Source organism: Ascaphus truei, chromosome 3 (genome assembly GCF_040206685.1).
Source record: "Ascaphus truei isolate aAscTru1 chromosome 3, aAscTru1.hap1, whole genome shotgun sequence".
Taxonomy (NCBI): domain Eukaryota; kingdom Metazoa; phylum Chordata; class Amphibia; order Anura; family Ascaphidae; genus Ascaphus; species Ascaphus truei.
The window spans coordinates 67,447,856-67,462,611 of record NC_134485.1 but is presented as its reverse complement, the minus strand read 5'-3'; the positions used below and the strand labels follow the sequence as shown (position 1 = coordinate 67,462,611).

Below are 14,756 nucleotides of genomic sequence, written 5' to 3'. Positions count from 1 at the left end.
AATGGGAAGAACAAGCTCCATAGCATGACTCGGTTTAAAATTAATTTAATGGGGGGAAGATAACAGTTAACTGGAAATACACTCACAAGTGGAGCATTATAAAAGAGTAATAACAGCAGTTGAGGATGCCCAGCTCACAGGAAGCATGAGGACAGATAACATCCACATAGTACAAAACAACTCCCTTTCAATCAGTGAAAAGATCCACACAACAGTTCAAGCTGCGATGGTAAAGGCGTCCGCAAATCCACAAGACTGCTCAGCCAGATGGTTTCAGGAGAGGTACAGATGCAGCAGCCATTATCTGATCATTTCACAGGTTGTATTCCTTTGCACAAAAGGGAGAGGGGAGGGAAATATCCTTTTATTGGGAGCACTCCTATCTCAAATACAGGGTCGTGGTGTGTATGTTTATTAATCAATCACATCACATTTTGGGTATATATTTACCCTTGTACCTCCCTTGAACAGAACCTTTGAACATATAGGGTATCTCTATGTACATTTAAAAAAAAACTTTTTAATACAGAATAAAGTGAAAATTGTACACTCAAACTTTAAAATAACTTAAAAATCCAAATGAGAGTCTCAAGAGTCTGTGTGTGGCTAGCAAATATGTAATATATCAATTATAGTAATGGCTACAATACTGTCTCCCTATACAGTAGAACCGCTACCTTAAACATAAACTTTGCTTATTGTGCCTAATTCTAACACAAAAAGCTGATTGCTGTTATGTTGCTGATTTGTATCTGGCTATTGCAACTAAGCTGGAGAAATCCCAGTCTAAAAAATACAGATAGATAATAAACCTTTACTAAGGCTAATTAAACATATCCAATGCTAATTAGGACCTTAATTGTTCAGATAGAAAACTTGCCACTTAGTATCTGGCTCACTCCTAAAGTAGGAAATGATGTATTTTATTCCTGTGAGCAGTTATAAAATTTCATAGGTCTATTATCAAATCAAGGGAAATCAGAAGACTAAAAAATGTTTGTTCTGACTGATCTATTAATCTGTATTGCCCTGGAGAGATCTATGATTGCCAGTGTCAAAGGGCATTGATATTAATTTAAAGAGTGTAGCAGTAATATACAGATAATAAATGTAACCGGAGTATGAATCAGTCTGCCTGTATATTGAATAATATTGGACATGTGATTCTAACTAACCAGAAAAGCTCTCTGTAAATACAGCTCAACCCCCTTATAACGCTGTGCTTGGGGTCCAAAGAATCACATCGCGTTATAAGCGGATCGCGTTAGAAATAATGTACAATTGCATGCATTGTACAATAAAGTATTCAAGATACCTATAATTGTGTTGTCAAGTATTCATAAATATGAAAATTGGGAGCCACGCTTGCATCGTGTTATAAACGGATTCGCGTTGTAACAGATCGCGTTATAACGGGGTTGAGCTGTACTAAGGGTTTGTGAGAGGTGAACATCATTGTTTATCTAAGGGAAACTGAAAAAGCCTGTGCAGTTAACAGACCTCTACTGTGGTCTCTGCTCTCAGTCAATGTCAGACTTTTCAGCATGAAGAGATCAGTTGCTTTGGGAAAATTCCTCCTGCTTACTCAGCTACATGGAAGCATACCCTTAGCTGTGATAAACATATAATAAATCTCATCCGAAGTATCAAACAATCTGTCTGTATGCAAAGTAATACTGGGCAGGTGATTCTGGCTTGCCGGAGTTTCTATCTTATCACTTTTACTCCCAACGTGGATCTGTACTCTCAGTCAAAATTAACCCTGCAGCATAGGGAGATTGCGTTACTGTGAGAAAAAACTTTTCCTACTCACAGAACCTTATGTAATCGTGCCCTTAGTAAAGTTATAAATAAAATAGACTTAAACCGGAGTATGAATCAGCCTGCCTGTATCAAGAATTATACTGGGCAGGTGATTCTGGCTTGCCGGAGTCTCTATACTCTCACTTTTAACTCCTAGGAGAGCCGAGCCAGACCGTGAGGCTGTCAGACCTCTCCTGTGACTAATACTTTTAACAATATAATGCCGTGCAGCCTGGGGAGATCGCATCCTGATGTGGTATAGAAATCCCACCCTGTGTTGGTTTGAGATTTCTTGAAATTTTCCCGCTTTAAGACGCGAGTTTACTAGTGTTTTGATCGAATGCAGAAATTTGCATTTTAGGGGTGTCTGCAATATATATCATCAAGAAACTCAAATGGGCGATCGTGAGTTGTTGTCTTAAAAAATCTAATTGCAATTCAACCTGTTTTTTATTCCTGTAAAGTGCTTCGTGTGTATGTGTGTGTGTGTGTGTGTGTGTGTGTGTGTGTGTGTGTGTGTGTGTGTGTGTGTGTGTGTGTGTGTGTGTGTGTGTGTGTGTGTGTGTGTGTGTGTGTGTGTGTGTGTGTGTATGTGTGTTTGTAATTTGAAGATTGAAAATTTGAGTTCATATACAGTATATAGGAAAGAAGTTCTTTCTGAGGCTCCTTGGCTTTTAGCCATACAAAAATTAATCGAACAGTAGAAGATTTACAATATGAACACACACAACAAAAAGTATTTATAACGAATTAAATGTTTTATTTGTACAGGCAAAAAAAGTTCAAACGAATAATACCAAAATACAACATCGCTCTCCTTCCGAATGTAAAATGTATATTCCGCACATGCGTTTATGTTAAATTGGAACCTTGTTGAAACGCATACAGTATGTGTGTCATCACATTTCTGCGCATGTGTGTAATGTACAGTACAGTACTGCGCATGCATGTTGTTACTGTACAGTAAGATAAGATACAGTGCATTTCCTCACGGAGTCACTTAATATCTGCTATACAGTAGTACAGTACTGCTGGTAGTGTATTTAAATAGTAAAAAAAGCCTTTTATTTTCTAGATTTATATAATATAGTGTACATACTGTACTGTAAGTTTATTTAAGCACTAAAAGCAAATTAATTTCATTACTGTACAGTAAGATACAGTACAGTGCATTTCCTCGTGGAGTCGCTAGATATCTGTTGTACAGTAGTACTGCTCTTTGTGTATCTACAGTATATAGTAAAAACACTGTTTATGTGCTACAGTATACTGTAGTTATATACTGTAGTATACTGTATAGTATGTCAATGAGACATTTTTATATATTTAAATGCATTTAGAACTTTACATTACAGTATGTACTGGATTTTAAAGATTTTTATAGTCTCCATTCGGTCCCTGTATTGCTCTGTTGAGTTCTCAGTGATTTCGATACCACTAAAAACATCCAGCATGTGGGTTGACAGTGCTGGATTTGGGGCAAGGAGTGCTGGTGTCATCCAGACGAACATTTGCGTGGCTTGGTGCTGGAAGAGGTAAGCTGAGGGCTTCGGGACTAACATCGGCATTGCTGGGTGCAGGAGCAGGTGAGCTGGGGGTTTCCGGATGAGCATCGGCATGGATGGGTGCTGTAGCAGGTGAGCTGGGTGTTTCTGGATGAGCATCGGCGTGGATGGGTGCTGGAGTCGGTGAGCTGGGGGTTAACCAGATGTAACGCCTGTATGCCCACAGACCTGGCCAGTCCCCAATACTGAGGTGGGTAAGGGTATAACACGCACCCACAGCAGTGAGGGTGTGCCCGGAGTGTGGTAAGTTCCGTTGCCGGGCCTGGTGAGAAAGGGTTAACGTTATACTTGCTGAGTCCAGGGTGCCAGGAGTTGGAAAGTAAATGTCCAAGAGCCAGGTGTCAGGGGCAGGAGAAAGCAGCGTAGTGATGTCCAAAGCAGAGTCCAAGGGTAGCGATGTACACGTAGTCAAACAGAGCCAAGATCAATCCAAAGGAATCCAAACAGGGGTAGGGACAGGAACCAGAGCTGAAACAGGTAACAGAGCTAGGCATAAACACTGCACATAGGAGCCACAGAGAAGCTATGTAGAGCAAGGAAGGAAAGGACAGAGTTGGGTTATAAAGGAAGGAGGGCCAATATAAGCAAGGGGTGGAGCAGAGGTTTGTCTGGGTACTTGCAGGGATAGGTCCAAGTGAGTAGGGGAGGAGACAGGGGTGTAATCCAAAGCAATCACCTGCAGCCGACGGGGGGCGGAGCCAGCGGTGCGAGAGGGCTGGTAAAACGATCGGGTGCACGCGCCTTCTGTAAGGCTGCTGTGCGCGCGCCCCGATCGCGTGCCTGGGCGTGTGGCGTGCGCCGCGGAGGAATGGCTCTGCGTGGAGGAGGTGAGAGACCGAGGGTGCAGGGAACTGGGGCAGCTAGCCGCAGTGGGGCCTGAGGTGACGGGGATACGCTGAGAGGCGCATGTCCCTCGATCCGTTACACCAGACGAGCATCGGTGGACAAAGGGTCATAGCGGGCGGATGTTTTGGAATCGGTGGTGGGAGATGGTAGTGAAAAGTTCGGGATGTCTGATTCGGCTTTGGTGGGTGCAAGGGCACTTCTGGTGCCCATCCAAACAACTTGATCCTTGTTGATTTGGGCCATTTTCTTCTCCACATAATAAGGGCTGGGGTTCTTTGCCTTGGGGGCCTTTGGAACCTTGTCTCTAGGCACCTTTGGCTTTGGCTCGAAAACAGCATTTGAGTTTTGCTTTCTCATGGTTGGCACAGCAGAAGAAAGCAGGTTCCTGCATCCATAGAATCGGGGTTGATCCATGGAAGCAGATGGAAGTATGCACAATACAGTATCTGTTCAGGAGCTCGTTCAGAAAGAGATCATAGTGTGGGAGGCTATGCAATTGGTGTTACCTTTTTTGCACTGTGTCCCTATTTGAATTTTTGGTCGGGCATGGACACGAGCTGTAGGTGTTAAAAGTGGGCGTATACAATACTTAACCTGTCAAGCGAGGTCCATTACATTATAAATATGCCTTCACTTCAGTTGATTAAATGCACATTGAATATACATCGAATACACATTGAATATATATTCCTCTGTGCTTGATTTATTTTCTAAAGCAGTGATGCCGAAGAAAGTTATTTCAAAGGATCTCAGCATGAGAATACTGTACATGTACAAGAGAGGACACGGAATTTAGAGATCAAACACTGGTTACTGAATTCAGGCCTCGATTTAGCACAAAGCACAGTTAGCTATCATGCCCATGGTCAGACAAAAAGTTTAAATCAGAGTCCCCCAGTCACAACAGAGTAAGTATGTTTGGTTTCCTTCTGCAATTACTGTATTACTCAAAAAGCTTCTTGCATATCAAAAACCATGTTTTTGTTTACATGTTTTCTTCGAAATTTGTTAAGACCCAAACAATTACTGTACTACCATACTTTGAGAAGAAAATATAAAATGTGTTTTTTTCCCTTTCTGCTTTTATGACTCTAAACGTTTCTTGCATATCAAAAAAGCATGTTTTGTTTACTTGTTTCCTTTTAGGCCCAAGCAATTACTGTACAACCGTACTTTGAGAAGAAAAAATATATATATTTTAAATGTCTCTTTCTGCTTTTATTACTCAAATGCTTCTCTTTTCCTTAAAACTGTTGAACGGCAAAGTGTCTGGTGGACGAAATCAGCTAGGCTAATGTGCAGCAATTCTAGAGAACAGTCACAATATCCCAGCATCTGAGACCAGCATCAGGTGATGAGATGCCAATTGAGATGGAATTATGGAAGTGTCAAGTAAGCGTCTTACTGTAATAAAGTATAGTAAAATGCAATACTGTAGTATGAAAAGTTACAGAACAGAGTGACAGAACAGGGTTGATACTGTAATTACTGTGCCTTAGTTATGATGGTCCAGGTAAAGTGTTGTACCGTACACTACTGTACTGTAGGTAAACGTGTGGTTTTACTGTACCTGTACAATTTTTCCTTTTCATTACAGAGCGTATCCAATGATAAGGGATCCCAACAAGGTATAAAGTGTGGAGCAAGCACGGGCATGTATCGAAAGTGGCAAGCCTCTTCAGGATGTCATCTTTTCTGACGAGACAACTGTAGCTCTTGAGAGATTTTCCACTTTTGTATTCCATAAAATAGGACGCCTATTTCTGAAGCCACGTCCCAAGCACCCAGTGAAGATATATGTGTGGGTTGCAATCTCTAGACGTGGACCAGGTTACATAATCATATTTGAGGGTAAAATAATGCACAGTCACATGCTGTAGCCTTATGCACTGTACAGTACAACTGTAGTGTATTCTGTACCCCAATGTTCAGTTTTATCATTATTTTTGTTCTCTTTTTCCAGGAATCATGGGCAAAGTATTTTTCCAAGAGCAAATAGCCACACGTATAAATACATTAAGCATGATTTCCCATCTGGTGGTCACCGGTTCTTCCAGGACAATGACCCTAAATATACCGCCTCTACTGCCTATATCCTTGAAAGTGGTAGGTATCAACTGGGTTAAGATACCACCAGAATAAGTGCTCCATTGTACATTAACTTTTTCTTATTGTTTTAAACTGTTTTTATCTGTTCAACTAACTCGCATTTTTTCCCCATCCTATTCCATATCACCATCTTTGAACCTTATAGAACTGGTGTAGTGTGCACTACAGGATCATATCAGAAAGGTTGTAAAACATACAAAAAGTAGGAATTCGTACAAGGAATAATGAGTTTCTGTAACGACATACTGACTGTACAAAACAGCAAACAACTATATTGACCATATTAGCAGCGTTTTGCCCGTTCCCTTAGAGCGTAATGGGAATGCCACCGGCATTTAGTAAGGTACAGTACTGTGTTGTAATGTAGTAAGGTAAGTACAGGTACAGTAAGTATAGTACAGGTAAGTATGATACTGACAATAACCTGATTAAATGTTAGCCTTCTATTGAAGGTAATTGAACGTTAACCATTTTATGGCTGTGCTTACTCTCTACTTTATATATACAGTACTAAATTATATACAGAACTGTATGTATAGTATTTGTATTAGACGTGTGTATTACCTATTATTTTTGAAAATTCATTATAGTTTACATGTATGGCAGGTTATAGTTTATTTGTTTTGTGTGGCTTTCAGTAGTGTTAACCAGTCAAGGCTTTCAATTCACTAATCCTGCAGCTATTTTTTTTCTTTCACAGTTGCAGCACTAGTGGAATGGGGGAAAATGTCCAAGCTTGTTGTACTTTGTGCATAATAACAGTCAATGGTTTGTCCTAATCTCCCCCTCTCTCAATGACAAAAGAACTCCAAGTCCGTTTACACCGGCTGAGGTGACTCAGCTAAATGCCATGAAATTAAAAACCACAATAGACAAAACTGGAAACATTAAAGTTATTGTGTCTGTTTGTGAATGTCCTATTGTGATTGTGTGTTGGAGGTGGGGGAGGTGCAACTAAATTAGTTTATCTTGGTCTAATGCTGTGATGAGCCTACAGGATTAAAGTTGAAAGAAATCATTTGAACTGTTGTAAAATACAATAAAAGTTACGACTCCCTTGATACTGTACTGTGTTTGTGTGATATTTCCATAAACAGTATGATACTGTAAGCAGACCAAGCATACCTAAAGTTGACGGTATTGAATAGAATTCCCATCCACCCTCCCCGCAAAAAAAATATATGAAAGTATGCTACCTCATAGAGAAATAAAAAATGTATTGATTATATAATTTTAAAAATTGATAAAATTTGAAAAAAATGCATTACATAAAGTTTTCCTTAAAATAACTCCTTTATTAAGCCCTGCTCGAGGAAAAAAAGGGGAAAAAAATATGCCTTTTTTTGTGGACTTGTAATTCACATTGGCAGTGAAGTCATTCTAGTCAAATCACTATGCAGAACTTCTCAGGCATGCGCTTGCATGTGAAACCAGGCAAAGTAATTTCTCGTCTAAGAACAAAAGGCTCAAACATAATGTTACTTTCTTTATTAAGGTCCCATGGCTGGGGGAGTTTAGGTGTTGATAATGAGCTGAATGCCTTTTGCTTGGCTTAGTGAGAGTGGTGTGGGGTAAGGTGCAAATATGTTAATTGTTTCATCTTTGTGTAATTCTGGGATGACTGTGCAGGATTACACTTGAAATAAATAATTTGAACTGAACTGTTGTAAAATATAATAAAAGGTATGACCCAAAGTTTAAGGAATTGAATTGATTTCCCCCAAAAAAACTATTAATATTTTTGGGTGGTTTCTTCCCTGACTTAATTACACATGCAATGTCTAATTATAATGCAACATGTAACATCATAGAAAAATACAAATGTTGTACTTTTATAAATGTAACAATTGATAAAATATGAGAAAAAATGCATAACAAAGTTTTCCTTAAAATCACTAATTTAGTAATCCCTGCTCGAGAAAAAAAATGAAAAAAAAAATATAGCTTTATTTTATTTTGGGGGGGGGGCTTGAAATTCACATTGGCAGTGAAGTCATTCTAGCCAAATCACTATGCAGGACTTCTCAGGCATGCACATGCGTGTGAACCCAGGCAAAGTAATTTCTCAGCCAAGAACCACAGCCTGAAATATTGTGTCTTTCTGTGTGAATGTCCTATCACCAGATAGAAGTGTTGATAATGAGTTGAATGCCTTTACTGTATCTTGGCTTAGTGAGGGTGGTGTGAGGGTGCAAATAAAAGTTTCATCTTGGTGTAATGCTGTGATGAGCATGCAGGATTACAGTTGAAAGAAATCATTTGAAATGTTAATAAAAGTTAGCAATCCCTTGAGACCATGTTTGTGTGTATGATATTTCCCTAAACAGTATGATAAGCAGATCAAGCCTACCCAAAGGTGAAGGTATTGAATCAAATATTCTTTACAGCTCCCAATTATTCTCTCCTCCCAAAAAAAGTTACTTGAATATATTTTGTTTCCCTTTTGATTTCTACAGTAAGTCCGATTAGCAGTGAAGGCTTTCTATTGTACACTAGTTCACAATGCTCATGTGTGAGGAACCAGGAAATGTGCATTTCTATACCAGCAGACAAATCATGAAACTGGCTTAGACTTTCTCTGTTAAAGGTAATTTCTCATAGCTCGGGGGGATGTGTTGATAGCTAGTCTCATGCCTTTGTTTTGTGGGGTGGGGGATGAGATGCAACTCAATTGGTCTGTCTTACAGTACTGCATGAATGATCATGAAGGATTAGAAAACAACTGTTTAAACTGGTTGCAAATGTAGTTATTTTCTAAATCTTAAAATTGATTAAATATGAAAAAATGCTTTTTTCCATTAATGTTTTCCATTAACCATGAAGTGGAATAAAATAAATAAACATCTCGGTGTGAAATGTTATTACAGGTTATGACATGTAATTGAATCACAGGGCATAGTTTGTTGTCCAAAATAATACTGTAGCGTGGCAAAGTTTTAAAAGCGTGAAGCTCGTAATACTGACTGTATAAAAGTTAAAAAGGTAACGTTTAAAAAAAAATGATATTACAGTTCCATTGAATGTCATCCTTAACTTTTGACGCTCGATTTCAAAGTTTCTTTTCTGGAAAAAAAAAATTATGCTATAAATTCTGGTAGTGCACATGGGTCAAGTCATGCTCTAGTGCGCATGTGTACAAGCATTGACGGGCTATGGCAGGCATACAGTACACTATACCAGGCTGCTATCCTTGGCGCCTCGCACCCCCCCCCCCTCCGCTCAACCCCGGCGTCAAATGATGCGCAGGGTCATGTGACGTCACGTTGCCATTGTAATTTGACACCAGGTTACCATGACGACGGCTTGCTGGAAGGGAAGGTATGGTAAGTGTATTATGGAGGCTTTGCGCGAACCCCCGGCATTTAATTTAAATGCCTGGGGGGAGAGCACAGGACCTCTACAACTGCCCCATCCCAGACAATCTTGCACCCCCCAGGGGTGGAAATGAGCCAATGTCTGAGGTGTATTGTGCGTACAAGCTGTGGTCACTCATGTAGTCTGCATTATATTTATCTTCATTATATACCTTGCCAACCGGGTGGATATGACCCAATATCAGGGGTGTACAGCATTGTGCGTAACAGCCAGGATCACTCATGTAATCATCATTATAGTTGACAGGTGCCTGCTGAAGCTGGTAATCAGGAAGGGGCCAGGTAGCAAGGATTGCGGTTCACCAGGTTTTCAGTCACGGTTAGCCCGTTATTGCAATAGTATTGGGAAGCCGGTGTTGGTACCTGTAGATTGCAGGGCCGGGAAGTACGTCCTTTACTAATCTTAAAAGGATGAAACCAGACCTATCTTCTTTTGAAGTCGCCATGAGCAAACATACCGGCAAAAGCTGGTAGCACAGACCAATATCCTCTTGTACTGTATCTCCCGGAGGAGGGGCGGTGTGAAAAAATCAATCCTCATTAGTTAAAGTTTGCCTTATCGAATGCTTCCAGCCACGTTGGTCTGGTGAAAATGTGAAGAATTCATATTTTTCAATTATATAGTCCTATATCTCTGATAAAGTTGCCTTCTTATCTGTTCCAGCATTAATTGCAGAAAATATGAGAAATGTGTAACTACATTGTGGTTTGGTATAAGGATTTGACATGAATTCCATGATGTCCATTCACCAAGTGCAAGGATAGCAATGTAGAATAACGGGACAAGCATTGTGTAAACTGTGGAGATTTTAATTATGAAATGCCTAAATTTGATAATGGCCACTCTTTTTATCTAGTTTTTAAACACCTGCAAATTGACTACACACAATTCACTGGTTGCCCTGTGCAAAGGGATTCACTTTTGCCATCTGGCAGAAACACACAGAACTGCACCCAAACAAATCACAATCACATTAATCACGGAAATCAACAACGGTAAACAGGTGTATGATTAACAGCCTTCACGGAAGATCAACGAGTGAAAAGCACGTGGAAAACAGTAGACTTTACGAAAACGGCACCGAGAAATTATCGAATAATGGCCGCTGCATCTGTAAATGCCGTTGGATGTTTGAAAAGTTAGTGAACCACCTCAAGTCAATCACTTCCGCATTGGCGTGCGCTCGGCATCAGAGAACATGACCTTATGCATTTTGTCATGAACGTGACTTGATCAGAGGTATGATAGGTTGCTTAAAGTCTGGGTTTAGATATCCATCGTTGCTAAGAAACGATGAACACAAAAAACCCTCAACATACCAATTAGACAGATAGAAGGACAGCAATATGCAATACACTACATTGTGTTAACACTATCAACAATTAGCGTCAATGAGTGTCAACAAAAATGAAAATATAAAATAAAAATACTAAATGTTAATCACAATGAATGATAAATGATAGCGCTAGATTGGAAAAACGATTAATTCAGAAGATATTAGTGCATATAATTCTACACCGATATACTGGAGAAACAGTTAATGATTAATGCGCACCAGTGCTGGATCCATACAATTCATATTATAATGTGATTCAGGAAGATGTTGGAAATGGGGCTAGTGAGGTATATAATGATGAGAAGTCCACAGAAGGGCCAAATGATCTCTGAAGGTAGAGACTAGTGGTAATAACCCCTGTCAAATCCTCATTGAGATGGTCCCTGGACTTACAGCATACAATGGTGTAGAAAAGAAAAGTCAATTGTATTCACATATATGCCCCAATTCACATATATGTCCTGGTTTGCGTGCAGCCAAGTAGAATTGCTTGCATTGAATAAGGAGGAAAAATTGGAGCACAGCCAATGGAGTGGGTCACCAAAACAGTGAATAAAAAATATTTCTTTATAAAGAAATATTTTTTATTCACTGTTTTGGTGACACACTCCATTGGCTGTGCACCAGTATTTCCTCCTTCAATACACCAATATACTGTACTCGTATCTATGCACTCATTAAGACTAGATAAGTGTGTATTCCCATATTACAGATCCAGAATGACTCTCTAATACAGAGCAATCTGAATCTATTTGCTCAATGTTTGGATTCAGGGATATGCTCCTTTCCCATAATGCAGAAACTAGTAGGATGTTTCGAGTGAACTGATAGAAAATGTTTATGGACACTGTGAGAACCCCTTTCACAATAGTCCCTGTAGTCTGTGTTTGAGAGACCTCACAAATACAGGATATTTAGTCCACCCAATGTATTGAATCCCACATGATAGTAGATACACTACATGTGCAGTTGAACAATTAATTGGGCTTTTTACAGGATGGCAGGTCATTGATCTTTGTGATTCTTTTTACAAGGGAACCTGCCATCCTGTAAAAATTCATTTTGAACTGAGTCAGGCTATGGATCTTGAACTTCCTGTTCCTTCTCTATTTTTAGATCAATCTCTGTGATGTGGTCATCACTATCAGAAGCAGCAGTTAAGTCTCCTTAACTACACAGATCATCTGTTTTTGGACTTCTTCAATTACTGTAAGTTCCTGATTGGACTGCACCTATATCACTGGGACTGATTTGCACTATATTTATTAATTTTATCTTGTGTCAATTCACATTTATCTTGCATTTTTGTTCATCACTGATATATTATATCTGTAACATACATTCAACAATTTTTGGCACATACTGTATATTTGCTTTCACATTTATATTTGCACATACAATTTTTATATTTATATCGATTAATGCTACCTAATGTTTTCTTTTTAGTGTGTGTGTGTGTGTGTGTGTGTGTGTGTGTGTGTGTGTGTGTGTGTGTGTGTGTGTGTGTGTGTGTGTGTGTGTGTGTGTGTGTGTGTGTGTGTGTGTGTGTAGCCATGGCTGGTCCAGGGCTATATTTTCTGGACACGTAAGTCCTAGTAGCTACAGGCAGTGTCAGGCTATCCTGTGGGTTTCTTAGGAGAAAACCTCAAATAAAATAAATGGTCCTCAATGTGAATAAATCCTGTGTTAATGCGAATTAAAATAAAGGTGGAGGTGGGATGAAAAGAACCAAAAGGAGTACATGTTCCTATTGAATTCTGGGCTATCTATATACACTATAACAGGGCAGGTAAGTATGTACACAGTAATATAATTGTATTCAAATGGTAGATACAGTGTGTCACCATAGATTCAGAGCACATACTGTATAAGCTCTGAGAATATACATTTATATGTGAATGGACATTTAGTGTATGGTGGTTACATCACGGACCTAGCTCCACAATAAAGGAGGCTATATACATAGCCACAGATCCTAAATATCCATATAGGGTCTCATATGTACACACTACTTAACTACCTCTGGTTAAGTTACTAATGATCACAGTCACGTGCTGTTTGACACATTCTCTGATTTTAAAGCCCATTTTTTTATTCATCGTTTATTAATAAAATATTTTAAATATGTCACTATACATTTAGTTTGATAGAGTGCTGGTAAACTAGGTTTCCATTTCTTCTGTGTATATTTACAACAGTATCTTTAGCCGCCGAGTGCTCCCAACATAGGGGTTCTTTATCGCTGTGTTTTTGTTATGCATTTCCCCTGGTCGCAGCACCTTTGTCATTGGCAGTAGCGAGGGTTCCCTCTACCCCTTCTCTCCTCCCTCTCCCTTACCCTGGTTATTATCCTGTGGATTTACCTTACAACCCCCCTCCCCCTCCCCCCAATCATGCTGCCTCTCTGAGTGGCAGGGGTGGAGGTGAAATTGGATCTGTGTACAGTCAATCATGGTGCAGACCTTGTCCCCTCCCCCTCTGTGCCTTAGGGAGGAAGTGTTCTAAATTATAGTCAGTCTTGTTGTGAGTCTGGTCTGAGGAGGAGTGGAGCTGAGTCCCTCCCGGGCGGAGGGGACATGCTCTCAGCCCCTTAGGGGATTGAAGGGAAAAGACCTAATAGACTGCAAGGCTTCAATTGAGAGAAGTCAAGTACCATCCAGATACCAGGTGGCTGCCTCAATAAAGGATCCTGCTTAATATACCTCTGCCTAAGTTACAGTCTATTGGGTAGAGGTATGCTTGAAGACTGTCATGGTGGGGACTGTCTCTCCAGTACACCTGGAGACTGCTATGACTGGAGGCGCTGACAACATGAGAAGAGCCTGAAGGATCACCAAAAGCCTGTCCTGTTTCACCATACCTACGCGGACCCTTTGCATCTCCTGAACCCTCACAGGTAACAAGCACCATGACACCTGTAGCTTTAGCAAGATCTCCCAGAGTGTGGAGGAAGCAGTGCTATATATATATATCAAAAGACAGGGTTGCCCAATGCTTTTTCTTGTATACATTTGTCACGCCCACTAGCACTCTTTTTGACATAAATATATATATTCATGATGTGGTGGGTGTAGGAGTTTGAGCTAGCTGGGAATGTGTGTGTGTGTTATATATATATATATATATATATATCATACATTACCAGCAAAGGTAAGGCGACAACAGCACTCAGAAGGTATAAGCAGCTATAAACTGTATTAAAGAAACTTGCACATATAGCCAACGTTTTGGTCCGCTGAACCAGACCTTCCTCAGGGGGGTGCAGGAAGGTCCTGCACCCCCCTGAGGAAGGTCTCGTTCAGTGGACCGAAATGTTGGCTATATGTGCAAGTTTCTTTAATACAGTTTATAGCTGCTTATACCTTCTGAGTGCTGTTGTCTCCTTACCTTTGCTGGTAATGTATGCTTTATTATTTTTTATGACATAAGCACCAGGTCATTATATCACTACAGGAGTGCCAGATATTCATGATTTGTATGTATGTATATATATATATAGTGTGTGTGTGTGTGTGTGTGTGTGTGTGTGTGTGTGTGTGTGTGTGTGTGTGTGTGTGTGTGTGTGTGTGTGTGTGTGTGTGTGTGTGTGTGTGTGTGTGTGTGTGTGTGTGTAGCCATGGCTGGTCCAGGGCTATATTTTCTGGACACGTAAGTCCTAGTAGCTATAGGCAGTGTCAGGCTATCCTGTGGGTTTGTTAGGAGAAAACCTCAAATAAAATAAA

The 14,756-nt window shown here is 40.0% G+C and overlaps 1 protein-coding gene across 4 annotated transcripts in view; it reads left to right on the top strand.

Moving 5' to 3' along the window:
* Nucleotides 1-12,148: 12,148 nt before the first annotated feature.
* The window catches only part of LOC142491541 (interleukin-5 receptor subunit alpha-like), a 64,746-nt gene continuing 62,138 nt past the window's right edge, over nt 12,149-14,756 (top strand). For 2 of the 4 annotated variants that reach the window (XM_075594260.1, XM_075594257.1), the window contains exon 1: nt 12,149-12,243. The gene's annotated coding sequence lies outside the window, so the exon portion shown is untranslated. Of the gene's footprint in view, nt 12,244-13,564; nt 13,931-14,756 lie in introns of those variants that run through there. The other 2 variants (XM_075594256.1, XM_075594255.1) reach the window with 1 other exon arrangement.